This window comes from Euprymna scolopes, chromosome 3 (assembly GCF_053919585.1).
Source record: "Euprymna scolopes isolate OS-2025 chromosome 3, ASM5391958v1, whole genome shotgun sequence".
Classification (NCBI taxonomy): Eukaryota; Metazoa; Mollusca; class Cephalopoda; order Sepiida; family Sepiolidae; genus Euprymna; species Euprymna scolopes.
The window spans coordinates 53,580,572-53,603,182 of NC_136484.1; the positions used below are offsets into that span (position 1 = coordinate 53,580,572).

General features: G+C 33.3%; 1 protein-coding gene across 11 annotated transcripts in view; it reads right to left on the bottom strand.

Annotated features, from left to right (window-relative positions):
* Positions 1-22,611, bottom strand: part of LOC145255396 (beta-1,3-galactosyltransferase 1-like) — a 468,791-nt gene that overhangs the window by 131,118 nt on the left and 315,062 nt on the right. Inside the window, exon 1 of one of the 11 annotated variants that reach the window (XM_080113953.1) lies at positions 9,791-10,037. The exons of 9 other annotated variants lie outside the window; for them this stretch is intronic. The gene's annotated coding sequence lies outside the window, so the exon portion shown is untranslated. Of the gene's footprint in view, positions 1-9,790; positions 10,040-22,611 lie in introns of those variants that run through there. One more of the 11 variants, XM_080113961.1, reaches the window with a different exon arrangement.

Here is a 22,611-nt window from a genome sequence, read left to right on the forward strand (position 1 = left end):
AATGGCTACGACGTTATGTATGCATGTTCGTAATGCCGGCGTTTGACTTTCACCTAGCAAATTCCATTTTAAATTTTTTTAACTTTCACTTTTGTACCGCTTTTCCCGGGCTAAAACCACGACTACCGAAATATAGAAGTAGGCCAGTGAACCCGACAGAATGGCGTTATTGCCAGAGCATGTAGGTAAAAAAGGTACCTACCGAAAGAAGCTGCCTACATTTTCAACCACGTAGCCACGCTAGTAGGCGTAAAAACTATTTTTCGTTGCCTTAGAGAATGGCCGTGGTAATTTTATAAAAGGTAGTCCAAACGTGCTAGCATTTTCTTCTAAAGAGAAAGAACAATTCTCCATTTGGATAATTATAATTGCAATTACTATAATTGCACATTGGGAGGGATAATTTAAATCTAACACTATAACAGTAAGTGAACTTGTTTTCTTTAAATTTTTATGTCTGTCAAAGAAATAAAAATATTTCATGTCATTTTTTTAACTGCAAAAACAAACAATTTTTATCTGAATATTTCTATCAGTTCTTTTAAAATTTTCCATTGAGTATTTCCCAATATTTTAAAGTTATAAGCATTTTTTCACGACAGTTTAAAATTTTTTTTTTTTTTTTAAATAAAATATAAATTCATTTTAGTACCGGGCGTAATTTATTTCTTTGAAATATATTTAAAACTGTTAAAGATTTGTTTGTTTTATAACACTTTACCTATGACTAATTTACATGACTGAAATGAAATAGGAAATTCTCTCCAGAGACACACGACCACAAATTCATCTTAAAATACGTTAACTAATCAGTTTTGATATGAACTAAAAATAAAATTTTAGTTAACATTGTGTTTTCTCTTATAATTATTATTATTTTGGTCCTTTGCAGTGTACGCACCATGCTGAAATAGTAACTTTATTTAGAAAACCATTCTTAATATGGAGGCTTTCTAACTATTCTGCATTTTCACCTAACACTAATGAAAAAGATACCATAAAAATTTAATTTAATTTGGAAATACCATCTAAAATATAGCACGGTGTATACACTGCACAAGCACTATTAATAATAATAATAATAATAATAATAATAATAAAAGTGGGTGTAGATGACATCAACTGGCGCCACACCAACTAGTGGTGAAGGGCCAGAGAGGATGGAGAGACCGAGGTGGGAGAGTACTAACCAGATCTCCACTAGAAATGTGCAGAGAAAACTGGTACCTTGAGGAGGCTTTTTGTCAGCCAAACCCAGGGAAACGCCAATGGCAGATGCCAAGGAGAAATCAATGGCAAATGGCTGTTGCGATAGCGTGAAATCTGCACGAGTGGTCAAGGGGCAGAGAACACTGGAAATCTGGGGAGACTTGTTACCGTCTCCAGAGAACACCACAGGTTACAATGAGCGATAACTGATTATTGCCTGTGTGACCACTAATGAGTGAAATAATATCCCTTACCAAATTTACCACCACCCTAATTTAATATCGTAGATATTTACTATATTTTCTTAGTTTTTAACTAAATGTTCACATTATGGTATGATTTTCTTAATATTTCTTTAGTTATGTGAACTTCATTTTCGTATTCATGTATTCTGCACCGATATGAAACTGGAGACTATAGCGGAGTATAGGATTCCTAATCATGTAACTGATGAAAATAGTCTACACATTTTGATAGAAAACATGGGGGGGGGAATGGACATAGAACAGAAAACCCAAACTTTAAATATAATTTCTGCATTAAAAGTTATTTAAATATTTCGACATATAATCTTTATTGAATAAAGTTCAGTTTCAGTATTAATCGAATGGTGTTACTTTATTTTTAATGTTCTAATTCTCTTTTCAAAAAGAGCTCATTATCGCCAGTCTGACTGATTTGCCTACTGTGCGTGAAGTAATTTTTCAGCTAACCGGCCTTGTCTCTCGGTGGTCGTGCTAAAACCTAAGTATAGAGTTCAAATACCTTATGAGGTTTCAGGTATGTAGACCAAAAATTCTACGAGTTTGGTAGGCAAGATTTTTTAAAATAAAAATACATGGAAACGGTTTTAGTTTACTAGAAACCTTTTAGGCAAATATTACGCAATTATAAAGCATGTAGAATAAATGTAATTATATTAATGCAGATAGTTATCTAAAGATGATTATCCCATAAATCCGGAAAAACTAATAGAATGAACTAAAATGAACGTTTAAAAGAATATGCAAATTAGCTAGATCTTTTGCAGATTAACGCAATTCCACGACTCGTAAGTTGTATTTAAAAAAACAAACAAACAGAAAAAAAGGGTTTAATATGAATATCAATGCACACAAAAAAAATTTATAGGAATATATATAGATATATATATATATAAAAATATAAAATATAGTAAACAGAACCGAGGAGTTGATACTAATCCCAAGTACAATGCACAGATTCTTCCAAGGTAGAAATTTCAAGTTATATTTCGCACGCATTATAGACCGTCTTACTAAAAAGAGATGATGGCCATGTATTTATAGATGAAAGTGGCTTTAGTGAGTGACATTAATCCCTATTGATGTCAAGCTTTAAACTGATGGGGCATGACTTTAATCAAGTAAAAAATACAGCGTCAATATAGAAAATGGCGTAGTTGAAGGGAAAAAATTCGCTACAAAAAAAAAAAAAAAAAAAAAAAATTCATTTCACCGGTTGAATCACTCATTTAGCTTGGATCAATATGCAAGTGTGCGAACCAAGTAAAATATAAAGGGCAGAATCCAAATAAAGCCTCTATTCACTAATCGCATATACATCAATCACATCTTCCTCCCTTCTACCCAACTACGAGTTACATAGCATTTTTGCCTGTGGGTGTATTTCATTTAGTTTATAACCAGCCTGTGTGCCCGGTGTTGCCCGGGTGTTTGGAGGTGTTGGTTGAGTAAAAAAAAAAAAAAGAAAAAAAAAGTGGTAGTAGGCAGGCTCGAACCCGTACCGCGAAGGAGGAAAAGAACGTGACCCCCCCCCCCAAAAAGTTTACGTCTTTGCCGTGGTGTCCATCGCTAAATCGGAAGTGGTGAAGGTTTAAATTAAGGTTAGTCAATCGAAAAGAGGGGATGACTTTCATAAATATCAGTGAAAAAAAGCGATTCTTCTCTGTAGAAAAGTGCCCAGTTGACGGTGAAAGAATAAATGTTTTTAGCCAATTTTCCGATATTTGTCGTCCAAGGGGTCGAGCTTCAAAACGATACCGATCTCGTGAAAATCTGTCGCCTCTGTTGAAAGTTGTTGCGAGATACAAACATACATTTAAACAGATTTTTGCCCTTTATATTAGAGACTAGCGGGGGTACCCGGCGTTGCCCGAGTGTTTAGAGGCGAGTGTGTTTTGGAGGTCTGGTAAATCAAAACGAAAGAATAAGCGAAGTAATAACCCTGTTTATATATATATATATATATATGCAAACGTGATGCAAACGAATGATGTTCAAATTGCTTAAAAAAAAAAAACAAGAAAAACGCGACCGAACGTGATGGAAAAACAAATATACGAACGTGATGCAAAACGAACTATGTTGAAACTTAAAAAATAAAAATCTGAAAAATAAAAAAACAGCGAACGCGAAAAATGTCATAACCCTATTTCAGTTGGCGGGTGGAGGCAGAAACCAAAAGTAATAACCCTGTTTAAATATTAATTAAAAAAAAAAAAAAAAAAAAAAAACAGCGAAAAAAGTTGGGAGGGAGGCTCGAACCCAAGCTTGAATTTTATAGTCCGACGGCATAGCATTACGTCACGAAGCCAGGGGCTTTAGAAAGAGTCGAAAATGAGCATTTAAAAACGAAGGTGGTTTTCTAGGTCAAATATCACGCCATAGCAGCAGGAGGAGCAGTAGCAGATAAAACGATTTCACAGCGCGAGTTTTGTTGTAAGATAAAAGTGGCCGAAATAAAAGAAATTTACGACGTCGTTTCGTAAGTGTTAGATATTATCATCTCGGTAGCATATAAAAAGTTATGAGCGAGCAAGCCGAGAAGCAGCCGGCAAAAAGACTGCCGGCCATACAGAAAATGCACACAGATTTTCGCTTTATATATATATATATATATATATATATATATATATTAGATAAATCATTCCAATCTTTCTATATTCGATCGTGTCAAGATAAGGATAGAAGAGACAGATATACAGAATAAAAACGAGCGATTGGTAAACAGTGACACCGTGAAAGAAAATATAAGATACGGGGCACTTGATTAATTATCTGTATATTACTTCTATTTAAAATAAGTGACATGATAGTGTCACGAGTACATGCAGCGAGGTGCATACTGCAGTGAGGTGTTTGACAAGACGAGATAGGTTGGGGGGTGCAGAGAAATGCAAAGACTTAGGTAGCAAGATAGGACCAACCGCCCCACTGTCTTGAGTTTATTACACACAAGACAGATGGCACATCCTCTCAAAAGTGAGAGAATTAAAATGATTTTGAGATGTCGGGGAAGAGGTTTTAATTTAGGAAATGTGTTATTGATAAGGATCGCACACAGCATTCAGTGAAAAGTCCAGAGGGCTGCCACAGATAACGATGTGAGCAACCATTCCCATCCCAGGAGATAAAGGGCGAGGTGTTGAGCGATTGAGGCAGGGAGTGGCCCTGAAAGTAAGAGAGAAAGGATGTTTTTAAGTTCTCTGAGGGAGAAGCGAGGAAAAGGGGTTGGAGTTAGGAAGAAGGATTCTAAAAATATTCTAGTTGTAGCTAGCAAACTGAACGGCTGGGCTGGCCAAGCGCTCCCGTCCTGGGGCCCCCCTCAGGGCCTGATATGTTAACTAAACTGTTAATTGTGACTTAACTTGTCTGGTTAGGCATCGTTCACTGCTTGTTGTCAGTCACTTCAGGATAGACAGCTGATGAAAATAAGTTATTAATAGACCGGAGTTCTGTTTATGGCGAGGAATTCATTTGCAGCATAGGTTACTTTGTAACAGGAGAACGTACGATCGGAAAAAGCACCCGTCATATCGGGTGCCGTTCAGATTCGTTCGACGAAGAAAGTCACCGGTCATAGACTTCTTTTAACAATCTCTTAGGGTGCTGTTTGTGAGGAAAAGCCTTATGAAACAAACTTTGATTAAAGCTGCTTTAATATAGATTTGTTCATTTATTTTTTGTTCTTGTTGCGATTACGACTTAGCAATATAAAACAATTTTCGATCGTACAAGTCACTTCTCTATATTAGATGCATAATCATGTAATCTATATAAATCCGTAATCCTGTTTGTTCACAATTTGATTAATATATACAAAACTTCCTGCTGAAAACGGTTATCTATATAAATTTTATTTACTATAAGATTTTCTATATAAATAAATAGCATCACGATCAATATATATACACTATATTGAAGGCAATGTACATAATATAACTAATCTAATTTGCATATTATATTAAAGAAAATCTTTTTAAATAATTCGCTCAATTAAAATTACTAATTATAGTAATGTAATTGATGTAATTGTTCTATTTAAGAGTATTATTTAAAGTTAATTTATTTAAATTATTTTAATTCAAGTTATTTTGTACTAGTTGCTAAACTGGCACATTTTAAGTAACTTTCACTGATATTTCACTTCCGGTTATGAACGGATATAGTTTTTAACCAAATCGAGAGATATGGTGATAAAATGATTTGTTTTAATTATTTATTTTCTATAAATGCAAAAGTTACAAATATTGATCTAAAAAAAAAAAAAAAAAATAAATAATTAAGCTAAGGATGATTTTATTTTTCGACGAAATATTTTAAATCGTTAGCCCTCTATAGTCTCGGCTATAAATGTCGATTCATTGTAAGGTGTGAGCACATTTACCAAAAGGTTAAAATTTATTTCCTACGGACGATTTTAAAATCATTTTTCAACTATTCACTTGACTGTCTGAATTTAATTATCGTTTCCATAATACTTTCAAAAAGAAACAAGGTAAAGTAATGCTTTTTATATCAGATATATTCCTACGCGTTTTTTTTTTCACTTTTTTTTCTTCGATTTTCTTCGATTTTCTTTTGAGAAAGAGCTTATATTTTCCTGTCTGGGTAATTGATTTGGTTGATAATATATATTTGTGTGGGGGAGTTTCGACGTAATTATGGTTTTTTTCGGGGGGAGGAGGGTGTCGCTTTATGTCTCAGCGTCACTCAAAGAAAAATAATTGCAGAAGTACAAAAATGCGGGTGTTTTTATCTGTTTAGTACTTCTGCAGTTTACGAAGCGTGCTATTGTTTAGATATGATTTACAAGTGTAATTCAATTTTTGCCGTATTTTTTGTTTATTAAATTTTTATGTGAAAGTCCTTCCTTTATTAAAAATGGGGTACTTTTTATATACATAACCAAACAAAGTTTATCCGCAAAAATCCTAATTTACATTTTTGGGAGCAACACAAACTGAAAACGGACCTGTACAGTTTTTTTTCTACGTAATGTAAAACTTTCGTTTACATTTTTACCAGTGGTACAAGAAATGTCGTTTACCCAGAAGTTTTGATTTCGAACCTGTAATTACATAAATATTAAAAGAATGCCAATTAGTATTGTGTAATACAAATATATCCGTAGCAAAGCTCGGGCAAATCGACTAGTTTACAATAAAGAGTAAGTAGCGGATAAGTCCGAGGGATCGAACGGAATTCAATACGTGGGTATTCCAATTATTTATTGGCATTGTTCCAGGTTTGCTCAAGGTACAACATAAAAAGGTGTTGCTTTCGTAAACGTTAAAATAATAGCAACATTCGATCGGTCTGTGCACAAACCCTAATCTCTCAGACAATCAGACTCGAAAAGTTCACATTTGTCTACACGTTTATCTGTTACAGATCTACGATCATTGAATACAAAATGGCGACTCAGAAAATATTCCCTGTCAACAATTGTTTAGTATAGCGAATGATATACAGTTCGAATGAAAAGTGCAGTTAGCAATTTTGGAAGTAATAACTTAATTTTCAAAATGAGACCATCTTTCATTTCCACTACATGCTTCGAATCATTTTATATCTATAATATAAAGCTGACTGCCTGTGTGTGTGTGTGTGTGTGTGTGTGTGTGTGTGTGTGTGTGTGTGTGTGTGTGGTCACGAATAGGCTCCTATATGGTTGACTATTTTAAAAAACTGATTACATATAATGATAGATGTATCGAGACACAGAAATGGGTATGTTTGATCTGGCAGAACGGTGGTTCATTAAAATTGTGGAGTCCGCGTACGCGCCTGGTCCACGAAGTATGGAAAAAAAACAAACAAAAAAAAACAAACAAAAAAAAAAAACGTTCACAAGTGTTTTTGATATAGATGTACATAAAAATTCTTTGATAAGTATGTTTTAACTTAAATAGGGATGGTATAAAATTGTGGGGTCTGCGTTCGCGCTTGGCCTCCATGGGATGGAAATAGTCACACACTTTAATAAAGACTTTTCATATCTATCTGCGTAAGTATACTTTGATAATTATGTTTCAGTTTGAAGATATATGGTATAATAAAATTATGGAGTGTTCGTTCGCACCTGACCTCCATAGAATGGAAATATGTCACAAAGTTTAACAAGGTTTTTCAATATAGATCCACAGAATATTGTGCCAAGTGTTTCAGTGTGAACATGTATGTTATAATAAATTATTGGGTTTATCTATTTTATTTTTACTTTCATATTTTGCTTTGGTTTTGATACCCCCAAATTCGAAGCTATCTCTTTACAACCCTTCCTTTTCATAACCTATCATACTTACATAAATCAGAGTCCATTTTTTGTAGGCTGTTTTTGAACCCAGTCAACGACGGGTACTTTTGCTAGTCTTATATAAATATATATCTGCTAATTTTGTTTTCAGCTAAAATAAGCGTTTACAACGCGATTCTAGATGTAAATTGTTCTCTCCTTAGAATCCAGTTTCTAAATTTGAAGAAATTGGATCCATCAATTTTTGATTAAAAAATTTAGTTAATTAGAATATAATTTTGATATTGTAGCAGCAACACAAAGAAAGGCAGTTACGAAACTTATTAACGTTATTTTAAAATATTCCAATCGATTTCAGCGATTGCATATTGTATCCTACCCGATAAATCTTTCGGTAAGAAACTTGATTCATCGTAAATTTGTTGAATCTAAAGTCATTGATGTCCTTAATTTGGGGAATAGAAGAAAAATAAACTAGCTTACCAAATAAGAGCTTTACTTTGTTAAATAATTCGAACTTTCCACAATTACATGCATTTAACTTTAAATCTGATTAAAAAAATATCTACGTAATATATTTGAGGAGAAAACGCGTAACACATGGACATGTTAAGCTTGTCTGAGCATTTCATGAATATGGAAATTAATTTTCTTTTAAGTTTATAAAGGAAAAAAAGCACAATATGAACAAGAATAAAAACGCATGTTGTTACTTCAAATAATGACATCTTGATCCGCATCTATATCCTATTCTGCAAGACTTTATTCCGTGTTTATGGGAGTAAAATATTTAAAAAGTAATAATCAACTCTAACAATTATCATCTTGCCAACCCAAATGACTTTATTTTATCAAGTAGCTGCGTTCCTTGTCGAGCAATTTCCATTAAGACAAGTGAAATTGAATGTTATAGTATCATATTTATGAACTTTCAAGTTTAATTACTTGCTAATTCTTTTTTAAATTGTTTTCGATGCGCTTACTCATTACTAGGGCTATGACAACAGCATATTCTTCTCATCGTTTGGAATATCGAGTGTGTATCCGTTGATATCTTATATGCTTTTGTATAGAGTGATGTGGTTCTCGGTTGAATCACCGTGTCAGATATTACTCGAGAGTCAAAACAATGAAAAGAATATTCTGTTGTCAAAACCCTACCTATTACACTCTGAAAAAGACAACTTGATCGAAGATAGTTATGGAGTATGGCGTTGAACCAAAACAGACAACTGATTCATAATGTTGACCAATATTTCTATACAAATTATTGATAAAAAAATTACATTGAAAGGTTTTTGCTTACACTTTTTTTTTTTTTTTTTTACTTCAGATTGACAGTTTAATTAACCGACATTTTAATTTGTTATTCATGACTCCCTTTTTTACGAAAAGAAGCGGCAAGGCATTCTGATAGATTTAATTTTGATTTGAGCTTTGAAAACTACCAAACTCCTCCGCCAATTTTGGGTCTAAACGCTTAATTTTAGATGTAGGTCACTAGGACATGAATCAAACTTTAATTTTATTTAAGCCCAAAACAAATCTTAAAGAGGGGGGTCAAAATTGGGGTCAAACTTACATTTTTACCTCTGCGGTCTACCAAATTACCCAGCCAATTTTTTTACTCTCAACATTTGAAATTTTACATAAAAAAACTTGCATGTCTGAATATCGTTTAAGTTTTTTTTGGCGAAAATTTGACTGCCAAGTGGTCAAAGTTGAAAAAGTTTACCTTTGCAGACTCTACCAAACTCCTTCGCCAATTTTGGGGGTTAAACACTTGAAATTTTAGATGTAGGTTACCTGACATAAGTCAACCTTGAATAATAAAAATATATATATATATATATATATATATATATATATATATGTGTGTGTACGTTAAGTTACAAACAGTACATAAGGCCCGAGCAACGCCTGGCTTAACTGCTAGTAACCACATTAGTTGCACCGTGTGAAAGTAAATGAATTACGTAGGAACTTATATATATATATATATATATATACATACATACATACACACTACAAAAAGGCAAATGAGTTTAGTTTATTAACTTACAGCCGATTGTGACAATTTCCTGTAACGTACTCAATGATTAGTTGACGACTCAAACGACGATCTGACACCAAAAAGGAAGTAGTAATGCCTGGGAGAACAGTTTAACAATAGCATAGATACACCAATCCCTTAATTCAGCATTGAAAGATAGTACAAACATTAAAAATAGTTTCACGATCCAATTCTTCAATCGTTTTGCTGGTCTTCCCGGCAGTATCCGGTTTTGCACGATAGCGTTGAAACAAATTTAAACTCACGCTATCAGACTTTGCATAGACTTGAGAGTTGACTCGCAGTAGATTGGTATGTGTGGAGCACACGCACTAATTATTTTCATGACATCTTTATTGTAGCAATGTTTCTCGTAAAATACGACAAAGTTTGAAATTAGCAAATTAAATACTGGCAATTAAAATCCTACACATTCTTTGAATGTTTGGCGTCTTCGTAAATAAACATAATAGAAATGCATGGCAAAAATCAAACTACAATAACAACCAAAGGGTGAGGTCACTAGAATTAAATTAATACTTCCTAAAAATAAAGAATGGTCTTTTGTAGATGAGCCCCCAACACTAATAAAAGATCTCCCCGAATCATAGAATTTAAGATGAACACCCGAGATACTATGTATATTGTTCGTGATAAACGCGCACACATTCGACCTATCTTTTGTAAATCCTCTCAAGACATGGGTCGGATTAGTGATGGCTGTAAAAAAAAAAAAAAAAAAAAAAAAAAAGCTTTGTGGAACGCATTGCAAAATGGTAGACAGCTATGAGAATTTATGGAGAAAAAAATAAAATTGGAACTTTTTATCCAAATACTCAATGACATGATTTCACCCCTTTTAAGTATTTTTTTTTTTAAACAATCCTTATTTTCCTTTGAATGGAGAGTTTGCGACGTGTTTTGCAGTATATAAAAAACCCTTTTCTATTCTATGAAAAAATCTCTTGTTGGCAAAGATCACTACATTTGTTAGGGTTGATGTTAGCGTCAGAATGGGATAAAACAGCGTAGTCCTCCTCGACAAAAAATAAATAAATAAATAAAACAAAAACACCAACGCGGTTTCCTGTTCTGACAGTGTCAATTTTTCTCACCGGAAACTGCCGTGGGCACGCACAGGTTCACAAATATAAAAATGAAAAACAAAACGCAAAAACTTCGACACATTCTGCACCGTGTGTGTGTGCGACACATTCTACACACTAAGGTTCACATCTACGTTCTGTCGAGGTAATGTTCGTCAATTGATGCCAACTCATCTCAATCTCCTAAGGCTCTCTCGATCTGGTCCAACCCACAGGCTGCCTCCGACTGTGACAAACTCGAAACTGGAGATAAATGTCAACTCACCAATCCCCAAACTCATGAAATATATCGACCGATCTTTTGCTTGCCACAACTTGTTTCACAATCATATTCAACTTCCTTTTGTGTTCCTTTATCAACGACCCATCACCTTTTACTTAACACTTGAAGAGGGCGTCTGTAGTATCACAAGAAAGCCATCTTCTACATTTTCCTGTCCATTTCTTTTGCTGCAAAGTTGTTTTCCTTGGCAGATTTTTACCCAGTTTACTTCAAAGGCTGGACGGATAAGAGGTTTGGTATAGTTGGGCGAGAAACGTTTTAAAAAAGGTGCACCTACTATTTGAACTATTTCGATTGCACGAATGTCAGGGCAGTTAAGCATTAACAGCCTTTAAAGAACTTTTTATGATCAAAATCAAAGACGTTTTATTTTATATAACAATTCTTACGCAAACTCCAAAGAGTATTGATTAGTTTTTGAACATTAACTAATTAACCAAGTGTTTAATTCATAGTAAAGTAAACAAAAAACAAAACAAAAAAAAACAAACAACTTAAACCAACTGCCCAGAAAAAAAATCGTTAAATATTACTATAAAAACTTCAAAGGCGGACAAATAAACACAGGTGTTTAAATCTATCTATCAAATTTATTACGTGGCTTCCAATTCGTAAAATGTTTCATTTGTTTTCCGGGAATCTGCATTCATAAGTTTAATGTGGTCCGTCTTGTGTACCGTGATTTGCTTTTACAGTGGAGTATAGATTTCCGAGTTCTTTTAAGGTTTTTTAAGATATGATTTACAGTTTTGTCTCTAGGTTATTTAAAGTGACCGATTGATTTAAAGCGAGATAGTTTGTGCTTAGTGTAAATGGGAGTAGAGTATAATCCTGCTGATTGGGACGTTTATATACTCGCTCTACTACTTACAATAATAAAAAAAAATCAATGGATTCATAATTCAGTAGAATACAATTTAAAAGATACAATAACCGCTTTCATTTATGTAGGAATGGGTCACTATTTACCAGGGTAAAGAGTCTAAGAATTAATGAGATTGTCAGTCGGATGATGAAAACTTATGAACGGAATGAAAATGGAAATAACCTTTGATTAAGAGAACGACTCGACAAGCGGTTGTTGATATTGATATGTTGTAATCTGCATGGAAACAGTTCCGTTCTACTGTAGTCTACAGATAGGAGTTTCTTGGAAATAAACTGTTCATACTTGGTTTTATGTGGACAGAGGAAGAAACGACTTTTGTAGATATCGAGCTCTTGTGATGGGTTTTTTTTTTTATTTACACAGGAGGAAGAAAAAAATTGGATCTTAGAGTACAGGGTACAAAATCGTCACTCCCGGACCGCATGAAACGAAGAATATCGATATATGACAATTCGCGTTTTTTAATATATGTTACAATTTAAGATCGATTCCCAACCCTTGCAGATGTTCATATTCCGTTTAAGATTCACCATTTGCATATTTTTTTTTTATCAATTTATCTGTTGATATACCTAATATTTCAATGGAGATTTGGAGGAGAGTACAGGCGAGTGAAACTTGATGCGTTATTGAACAAATGGATACTATCGCGAATATGGAATCTTCTGCAGAATTAAAATCTTGTGGTCATTTATAAAACGCCGTTTATAACGATATGAAATTACAATATCGCATTGGAATAAAATACCATATTGCTCTAGTTTGATCGTATCAAATGAATCATTTACAATAAGTGTTTTAATTCGCCATTAAATAACCAAAAGGATGGGTTTACCTGAAACGCTGACAAGCTCGTCACATTTCCTAACATCAGGTGTATTCTTAAACTGCAACTATCATTTCAGTTAAAACGATAAAATTGCTAGCAAGATTCGATTGAAAACGCCGTATTATAAAAATTGTAATATAGACATTTAGCTCGAATTTCACTTTCCTTCGAAAATAAGAATTTCTTTAGATAATCAGAATCTTACGGATTTTGTATGTCATAATAACGCTTACAACAACTGCAAAGTTTCCAAAACAACCTAAATAAAAAAAAAAAACAAAAAAAACAAACATATCGAGTGTTGCATAAAAAGATTATGTCATTCCATGCAGAGAATCTGGAGAAACCACGAAACGTTTATTTGGATATCTATTATCTCGCACACGCAATACAAGAAGTTGTTACAGTAACCTGTAATAAGAAAATGACCGAGATGCAGAGGCTCAAAGAGAGACAGAGGGAGAGATATATACACACACAGGGAGACATGCATCCACACAGACAGACAGACAGACAGACAGACAGACAGACAGACAGAGAGAGAGAGAGAGAGAGAGAGAGAGAGAGAGAGAGAGAGAGAGAGAGAGAGAGAATGGTACTTCTATTTTAAAAATGAACCTTACAGACTTTTTTTCGCAAAGTGGCAGTCTAATAAATTCATTCATCCATCGGTTGTTGAAGTAAATTACATATTAAAAAATGCAAAGATAAGTGAATTCGATTCTAACGTTGACAGAAAAACGTTATCTCAATTCATTTAAGAATAAGTAAACGTCTAATATTACTTTTTATCACCATAATGACAGAAAGTTGACATAAGGTGAGTTTAGAACGGCTATTCAATGTTCCCATTGTTTGAATTAGGCTATACATATCAGGACAAAAATTAGATGTTAAATAGATATGGAACTCTAGCAAACTGCTTCCTGTCAAACGAAACATGGAAAGGGCGTGCGTAAATCGGAGACAAAAAACAAAAATCTCCAGAAACCGACAAGTAAAAACTAACGAGTCGTCAGAAAAATTTAATTGAAAGGGTAATGTAATTTGCTTGAAGCATTATTTAATGTGTGTATAAAGAAATCTGCATTAATCAAAATATCATTTAAGCGTATATTAAGACCGGGAAATGCCGGGATACAAACACAAACGGCATTGCTCGGTCGTAATATACGCTTTAATGATTTTGATTAATGAAGATTTATTATATTGAACCCAATACGTAATGATTTATAATAAAAACAAAAATGACTCGTGTGCCATCACCGAGAACTGAAACGTTTCGCTTAAGATTTTTTTTTCCTCCGCCTATAATGACTGAGCTATGAAGACCTGTTTGCAGCAAAACATGAACCAATAACTAGTACGCTATGCATGCATATTCGTAATGCCGGTGTTCAACGTTCACCTGGCAAATTTCATAAAAAAAAAAAATTTCCTTAAAGTTTCGCATGGATTCAAATACCTTATATGAAGTTTTAGGTCTGTAGACTAAAAACTCTAGGAGTTTGGTAGGCAAAATTTGTTAAACAAAAATATATGCGTGTACATAAATATATATATGGGAAGAGTTTTGTGTTTACTACAAACTTTTTACGCAAATATTATGCAAGTATAAATCATGTAGAATATCTGCATTAGTTAACTATTACGTGTAATTATATTAAAGATAATCCCACAAGAAAACCAAAAAAACTAATAGGGAATTAAAATTAATGTTTAAAACAATATGCAAATTAGCTAGATCTTTTGCTAGTGAATGCAATTCCACGACCCATATATAAGAAAGTTGTATTTTCTTTTTAAATAAAATGGTTTTTAATATGAATATCAATACACAAAAATTTTTATATATATATATATATATATATATATGTGTGTCTGAAGTTTTTAACCTTTAAAACTATACAAAAATTTTTTTTTATCATTCGTTAGAAAACCATCTAGTCAGTAAGTCATTTAATCCCCTGCAATCACTGCATCAACTCACTCTCGAATTTACTATAATACCAATAATTTATTTTTCAAGGGATCATCAGTTGTTTACCATGAAACACTGTTTCGGGGATATATATATATATATATATATATATATATATATATATATATGTGTGTGTGTGTGTACGTATTGTACTATTACTTGCATCATGTGGAGTCATATTTCGGGAAATATACCATCGTCAGACATGTGGTCGACTTTTAGACGTGCATGCTATTGCAAATCATGCAAATTCCGCAAAAATTGGAGATTAATTTGTTTAATTATAAATTAGATTAAAAACGTTGACTTTAATCCAAAAGTTTAATTTTCATTTAATATACTTATTTACATATAAAATAGCATGCGGTGATGGTCGTAATGGACAAACTAGTAGGTGTATTTCGACCAAACATATTTAACGATCTAGCAGCCTTCAGATCTATGAGATCTGTAAATTTATAGATCTATACACCTATATCTAAATGCTGCTTGCCATAAAAGTTGTGCAGCTATTCATGATAGCATTTTCTTGGAAAAAGATTTCTGCATCAACAGAAAAATATTCAACAAAATGTTGAACTGGAAAATTATTTTACCGAAAACTTAATTGATATTAAACTATAAAAAAGATACTAGGATTTTTAAAAACTTATTTACACTCAGTCAGATGTGCCTTACGTACTAATAAAAATGTAATTAGCATTTTGTTGCATTTTTTTTTTTAGATTTAAAATTTTTATAAATTTTATCATAAAACGATTATATTGATTATAATTTTTTTACAGAAGGAATAAAATTAAATGCATAAAAAAGACATTAGAAAAATGCAAAATTATTCAATCATAAATAAATTTTGGCAAATTTTGTAAAAACATAATTTAGTAAATTGCTTAAAATTTTGGATTTATAAAATAAAAACGATCGAAAAATCAAAACAAATTATCAATACATTTGTCATAAAAAGGATTATTGGATTCATTTTAATTTGCAAAAGAAAACAATCCCAAATCATCGAATTAATAAACTTCGTTATGAAAAAAAAATTATGCATACTATTAAATTTTAATGAAAAACATTTTAAAATAAAATAGGTGCTTTTTTTTAATGACAAAATCTCTTGATAATGCACTGATTTTGGAGCTTTAGCAACGTCGTTTTTTCTTCTGCAAATTAAAATTAATCTAATTGTATTTTTTATTACAAAATTTGTTTGACTGATTTTAGATTTTTTTTCAAGATTTAAAATTTTTCTGTTTCATATGCAATTATTTATTTCTGCTGTCAAAAAAATATAATCGTTTTCTTTGAGAAAATTTATAAATATTTAAAATCTTAAAACGTGCAACAAAATACCAATTACATATTTATTAGTACATAAGGTACATCTGATGGAGTAAATAATTTTTTTTTTTAATTCTAGCATCTTCCTTTTTATAGTTTAATATTAATAGTTTTCGATAAAATAATTTTCGAATTAAACATGTTGAATATTTTTCTGTTAATGCAGAAATTTTTTTTCTAAGAAAATACCTAACTTTAAAATCATATTTAACATTAACAAAACTAGTAAAACATGCTAAAAATCACATGAAAAGTATCACATAATGCAATATTTACAAAAAAAAAAAAAATTTGTTACACTTCATAACAGTGCCATCGTTCGCCTGAAGGGATGCAGTTACAACCCCATACCACGCTGAGGTTATGGTTGACTTAAAGAGAAGACAACCATAAATGTTTTGCTATTTAGATTGGATATATGGCCTGGTTTTTGTCGATTTGTTTTTATATATTTTTCAAAAGAAATGCCAATATTGTTGAACATTTAAGGAAAATTGATATGGGAAATATTAGTGTCACTGGCAATATTTCACTTGTCATTTCTAACAATGAAAGTATAATGCCCAAAATCGACTCTAATCAAAGTGTGCGCAATAGCTGTTTTTACATTGAAATTTGTGCCAAAAATATTTTTTTGTATTGAAATTCATAATTTTGGAATTAATTCGCAGAGGAGTGTAATGTTCAAATAAAAATCTATTTGAACGCATTTCATTGCAGTAGGAAAAGTACTAGTCACTTTTCCAAGTGCTCAGAATTTTGTTGACATTCGTTACAATGTTTGAGCACTGGAGAGTCAGTTTTGAACAAACTTTTAAATTGCTGGCGACAACTAGTAGGATGAAGTTGAATAACCATTCTCAGTGGAATGTTATCAATCGGCACTGTTTGGAATTCACAGCCAGCTTTATAGGGGCAATTGCATTCTCTAATTTGTAGTCTTTTTGTCTGTGCTTTTCGTGTATTTTAACATTTCAGTGTTTTACTTAAAAATTGAACAATTGTTTGGCACTGTCAGGGCAATGGTATCTTGTTCACCTCCAATTGATTCTTTTAGGTCAGTAACAATCTTTAATTGCTGAATTGGCAAATCAACGTTTAGAGTGCTTTTAATGCTGTTAGACAAAGGAAACTGGTAAATTGTCTGAACAATGCTTTTCTTTCATTGATCAATTTCAGGTTCAAATTAATTTGAGAATTTGAATTGTTAATTGTTTTACCATTTTCTCTTTGAACTTATTTTTTGCCTCAAACCATGATCTATAATGATTTTTCCGTTTGTAAATCTGTTTGTACAATGACAAACTGGGATCCTTGACAGAGTTAGGAGGAAGCGGTGGCAAGACAACCGTCTTCTTTGGTCCTCATTCTATTATATTCAAGCCATGCACTTTTGTCACACATGGTTAATTTATGAGAGCCAAGGTCAATCAAATTGACTGTCACGTATTAGAAAGCTTTGCAAAGCTACATAGGCCATTCCGTCTGAAAAGGCATCAGATCCAAAGTCAATAATACAATCGACTGAAATACCTTGGATTTTGTGACAGTCAAGGCATAGCTAGGTGACAAAGGTATTTGAAATCTAGTCAAAGAATTCATGAGCAAGCTCATAGTCAGCAAGCACAAATTCAAGTTCCCAGCAGCATTGTTTATAAATAGAATCTCCCGGCTATGCGGGATCATACCTCATCATAATCCAAATTCAACATAGATTACATGACCCATTTGATCAAGTTTAGTCACAGTAACAATATTGCCACTTATTTGTATTTCAGTGATTGTACCCATTGCTGAATCATTTTTCGACATTAATATTTCAACGCAACATGCATCTGGCATGAACTACTTTTAAGCACAGTTTTAAGTCCAGTCGTATAAAACCTTTTTAAGAATAGAAAATTTTGGTGTCTGGACTTTTTGCCAACTGACTTTTGTCTAAAGTTGGACTCAGCTGAAATTTCACTTAATTTCATGAATATTATTTTTGAAAAAAATTATTCACTTCAACAAATTTGTGGGTACAATACAAATACGCTTTTTTTTTTTTTGCTGCAAAAAAAAAAAAAAAAAAAAAAAAAAATTGGATTAATATTTGCTTTTTGTTGATTGAAATCTTGAATAGGCATCGAATCAATGTTCTGATCAGAGTCTGATTCTGTTTAGAATCAGAAAGTTTTCATTGTCATTTTTTTGCCGCATGTTTAGTCAATCCATCATAAGTGAAATATGACCACAAATTTATACCAGCAATTCCCAAATTTGATTTTCTAGCATCCTGAATAGATTGTGCGAGCCCTTTCTAGTCTCGCACAAAAACATGCGTTCACATCTGAAGCCATTTTTCTTGTCATACGCATACACACACGCACATACATTCACGTGCATGCACACACGCTAACGTACACACATGTACGCACACGGGCAACATCACTTCCCTTTAAAGGAAATCCACACATGCGCAAAAGACCACCTGAAACAACTACAAAAACAAGAGACCTGAGCTGTTTCCTTCTTTTCGATTCGGCTTCCGACCTGGGCGGTCGACGGACCAACCGCTCCCTTTCGGGGTGCGGGCTCGCGCCCCGAACTACTATGTGTGGGACAAGAGCCTACTTACAGTACGTACACCTTACACTTTCTCCATGGCCTGGATTGACTTTCTCACTCTCTACAACAATAGGCTTTCCCTAACAGCGAGAGACGCACGCCAAACTAAACACGTGCTGTACCCTTTTCTCTCATTTGTTTCTTCACGAAATAAATTCCAGTTCGTTTATTTCAATAAACGCGTTTTTCGTTTCGTCCTCAATTCAATTCATTTTTCCTATTTTGTACGACTGGGGGATATATATATAATATATCCACCAGTCCTCTACAAAATTGGTGACACCCGAACACGAGATGAACACACATTTCCTTCTATACCACGAGTCCACTGCAAGATATTTTAAAAATACAGGCTTTTCTATTAACAGATGGAAGCTGGAATAAGTCACCAAATGCAACAGTTGACATGTTTGCTAATGGACTTGCTTCTAATATCACTAAAAAATATCTTGCACACATTGGTGAATAAAGTGTGGAAATTTTATTTTCCACCTTCTGTCTTTCCTTCTTTTCTTCCCCTTCTTTACCCCACCTTTTCTTGGGGTATCTTGTGCTGCTACTGCTTGTTATATCACGTGTTCAATGCGTGCCTTTCGATTGAGAAAAGGAGATGTGCGCGTCATTTTGTTGGAAGTTTTGAACACGAGAAAGTCGGCTCGCTATCCTGCGTCAAGAGAAAAGACCTTAAAAATCGCAAGTTTAAACAAGAGAAACCAGCGGTTTGGTTTCTTTTTCTTCAATCGAGATTCGTCAAGGAAGACGACACAGAATTAGTCAGAAAAGACTGTTTAAAAAAATCAGAGTTTTAAACGAAAGTACAACGACCTCTTCACCGAAGAACTATTCTAAGGCCTAGAATTGGTCTTGTAAAAAAAAAAGTAACTCCAGTGAGGCGTTGGAAATCACAAGTCCAAAGGAACCAATAAATCTATGGAAATACATTACACCACAAGATTTAGATTATTTTCTTGGGTTACAGAACCAAGAGGCTTGTGATTTTCTTGAAGGAGAACATTTAAGTTAATGGCGCAAGGGAGGTAATTTACATACACCCTCTTTTAAAAAGATAGTGTTGACGTGTTTTATTTAAGTTTTTGACACGCATTACGCCCTGACTACACCTATATTCTTACCCCTACTCTTCCTTACAATATTGTTAATGGAGTTCTTTGAGAACCGCCAGAGGGACTAATTTGGCAGACACAAAACTGACTATACCTTTCTTTCCCTGTTTACCTTCACATATATTTAAAAAATCTTTATCGTGGTATTCTTTCGCTTTTTCCCCTTGTTGTGCAATGGGATAACCTTCATTGGACGTTATTATAAAATTTCCGTTAAAAGGGTAATTGCAAATGGCTAACCATGCTGATTTCATCAATAATGAACAGAGCTAGAACGGAATATTCCTTTCATTGTTTCAACTCGAGTATATATCCAACACAGTAAGACAGTTAACCGAGAACTACACCACTTAAAAAAAATATTAACGGATATATACTCGAGTCAAAATAATGAAAAGAATATTCCGTTGCACTAACCCTAATAATGAATAGTCTCACATATCCAAGCGTGGTTCTAAATTTTTATTTTTATTTTCTTTAATAATGGTTTGTATTTAGGTGTAGAACCATGCTGCACATTTGGTTGAAAGACTATGGCATGTAAATCCTTTCAAAATGTATGCACCGACACCAGTAGGAGCACAAATGACTACAATGAGAAAAAAAAAAAAAAAAAAAAAAAAAAAAAAAAAATAGATTTCTTAATTTAAATTCTACAATTAAATCCTCCAGTGAATCATTAATGAAACCAATGGATGTTTATATAATCATGCATGAAATTAGAAAGCTTTAATGTTTAATGCAGTTATTTGTTACTGATGAGTCAATTGCTTAAGATAAGAATTAGTGAAATGAATAGATCGTCAGTTGAAAGATGCTGTGGGTGGATTGAAATAAAATAAAATTCATTAATGACAATTTTTCTGTTGACATTGAAATTGAAGACGACTAAGTTGTAACAAGAGTATTTCTGTGATGTTTCACAGCTGGAGAATTCTTAGAAACTGCTTGTGAAAACTTTAATGCAAAAAAAAAAAAAAAACATTCTTTGCAGTTAGTGAATGTTATTCTTATGAACGTCTGACAAGGAGGAATCAAAGATTAAAGGTCGGTCCAGCACCTTTCATGAAAATAATGATAGGGTAAAGAAAGACTAACAGTTTCTTCTGTGAATAAAATGGCTGTAAAGAAGAGATCACCTTCCTCATTAGATTATAAAGTTGATTTTTAATTGTCAAAGAAAAAAAAAAATTCTCTAAGCCCCCACAATTTGGAAACGGCACTAACGTAGAATGTATCAGTTTTGTAAAGCTAGCACATTGCATCAGGAGTTTATACTTTTGCAGCAGTAGAAAGGTCCAGCCATTTATTTTTAGCAACCTTGGACATATTGGATACTAGTTTTATATTTTAGGTCTGGAATGAAGTTCTAGAATTTTAACTGGAACTGAAAAAATGCCGCACATGCGTGGTCCCTCTCTGGTGTTCCATGTGAAATGAGACCACACACACACACACACAAAAAAAAGAAAAAAATGTGAAAGAAATGATGAATGTGAGAAGTGTGAAGGGCCAACGTTGCCTTCACATCTTCGTCAAGTTTCAGAAAAATCTAACGGATAGGACAAAAGTTATGAGGTAAAAATTGTCTTTTTTTTTTGCATTTTGGGGCAGTTATGACCCCTTTCAGCTCCTAGGAACGCCGAATCCCAGTGAAAATGGGCAAATGGCGCAGTTTCACGCCTTAAGACGTGTATATTTGAATTCAGTACCATGGAAAATCACTATATAGATATACATAATTTTTTTTAAGTAATATGAAAAAATTACTTCAAAAAGGCATATTTTTTTTTTTTTAGCTCTAAAAGTCCCAGATGGATGCAAACCAGAATTTTGCCAGGGTCACCTACAGTTTATATTAAAAACAATGGCCTCCACATTTTGGCCAAGTTTTAGAAAAATGTAATGGATGGATCAAAGTTATGGGGCAAAACGTGTCATTTTTGGCAATTTTGAGGCATTTTTGACCTCTCTTGAGCCTCTGGAGAGGCAACAGGAATTTTCGCAAAAAGTTTTCGCTGTGCGCATCTATTTAATGAAATAAAATTTGTGGCAAAATTTCTGTAAAAAACTAGTGGACGGTTATCTGGCAATCGTCCGGAATAACGGATGCATGCACAGACGCCACTGAAAACATAAGTCCCTCCCCAATAAATCGGGGGGGGGGGACAAAAAAGTCTTAGTTTGTTAATTTTAATCAGGCTTCTCTACTTTCACTATCAATGCTAATTCCCCCCCCCATTGAACCGCATACTCAAAATCAGAAATGAGATAATCAACAAGATTTTTTTTTATTACAAAAGCTATTTAAACTGTTGTCGTGGCTGAACCTAACAAGAACCGAAACCAAGATTTCATAGTATGAATCTCTCACAAAAATATTTATGGTAATTTAGCGATTCCTTACGAGTGTGAAAGGCGACAACCTTAGTGTAGCTTAATAGCTATAAATATAGGGTCATAGCTTACTACACAGCTTTACTCCCGTATTGAGCACTGTTGAAGTAAATACTGAAAATCGACATAAAAACAATCTCAATTTTACCTGGGTATACAAAATATATAGGTAAGAACGCGTGTACCCGAGAACATTATCACTTTAATATATACAGGGCGACCCCCCCCCCCAAAAAACGGGCCTCAACTCTAATTAGACTCCGTTTCTTA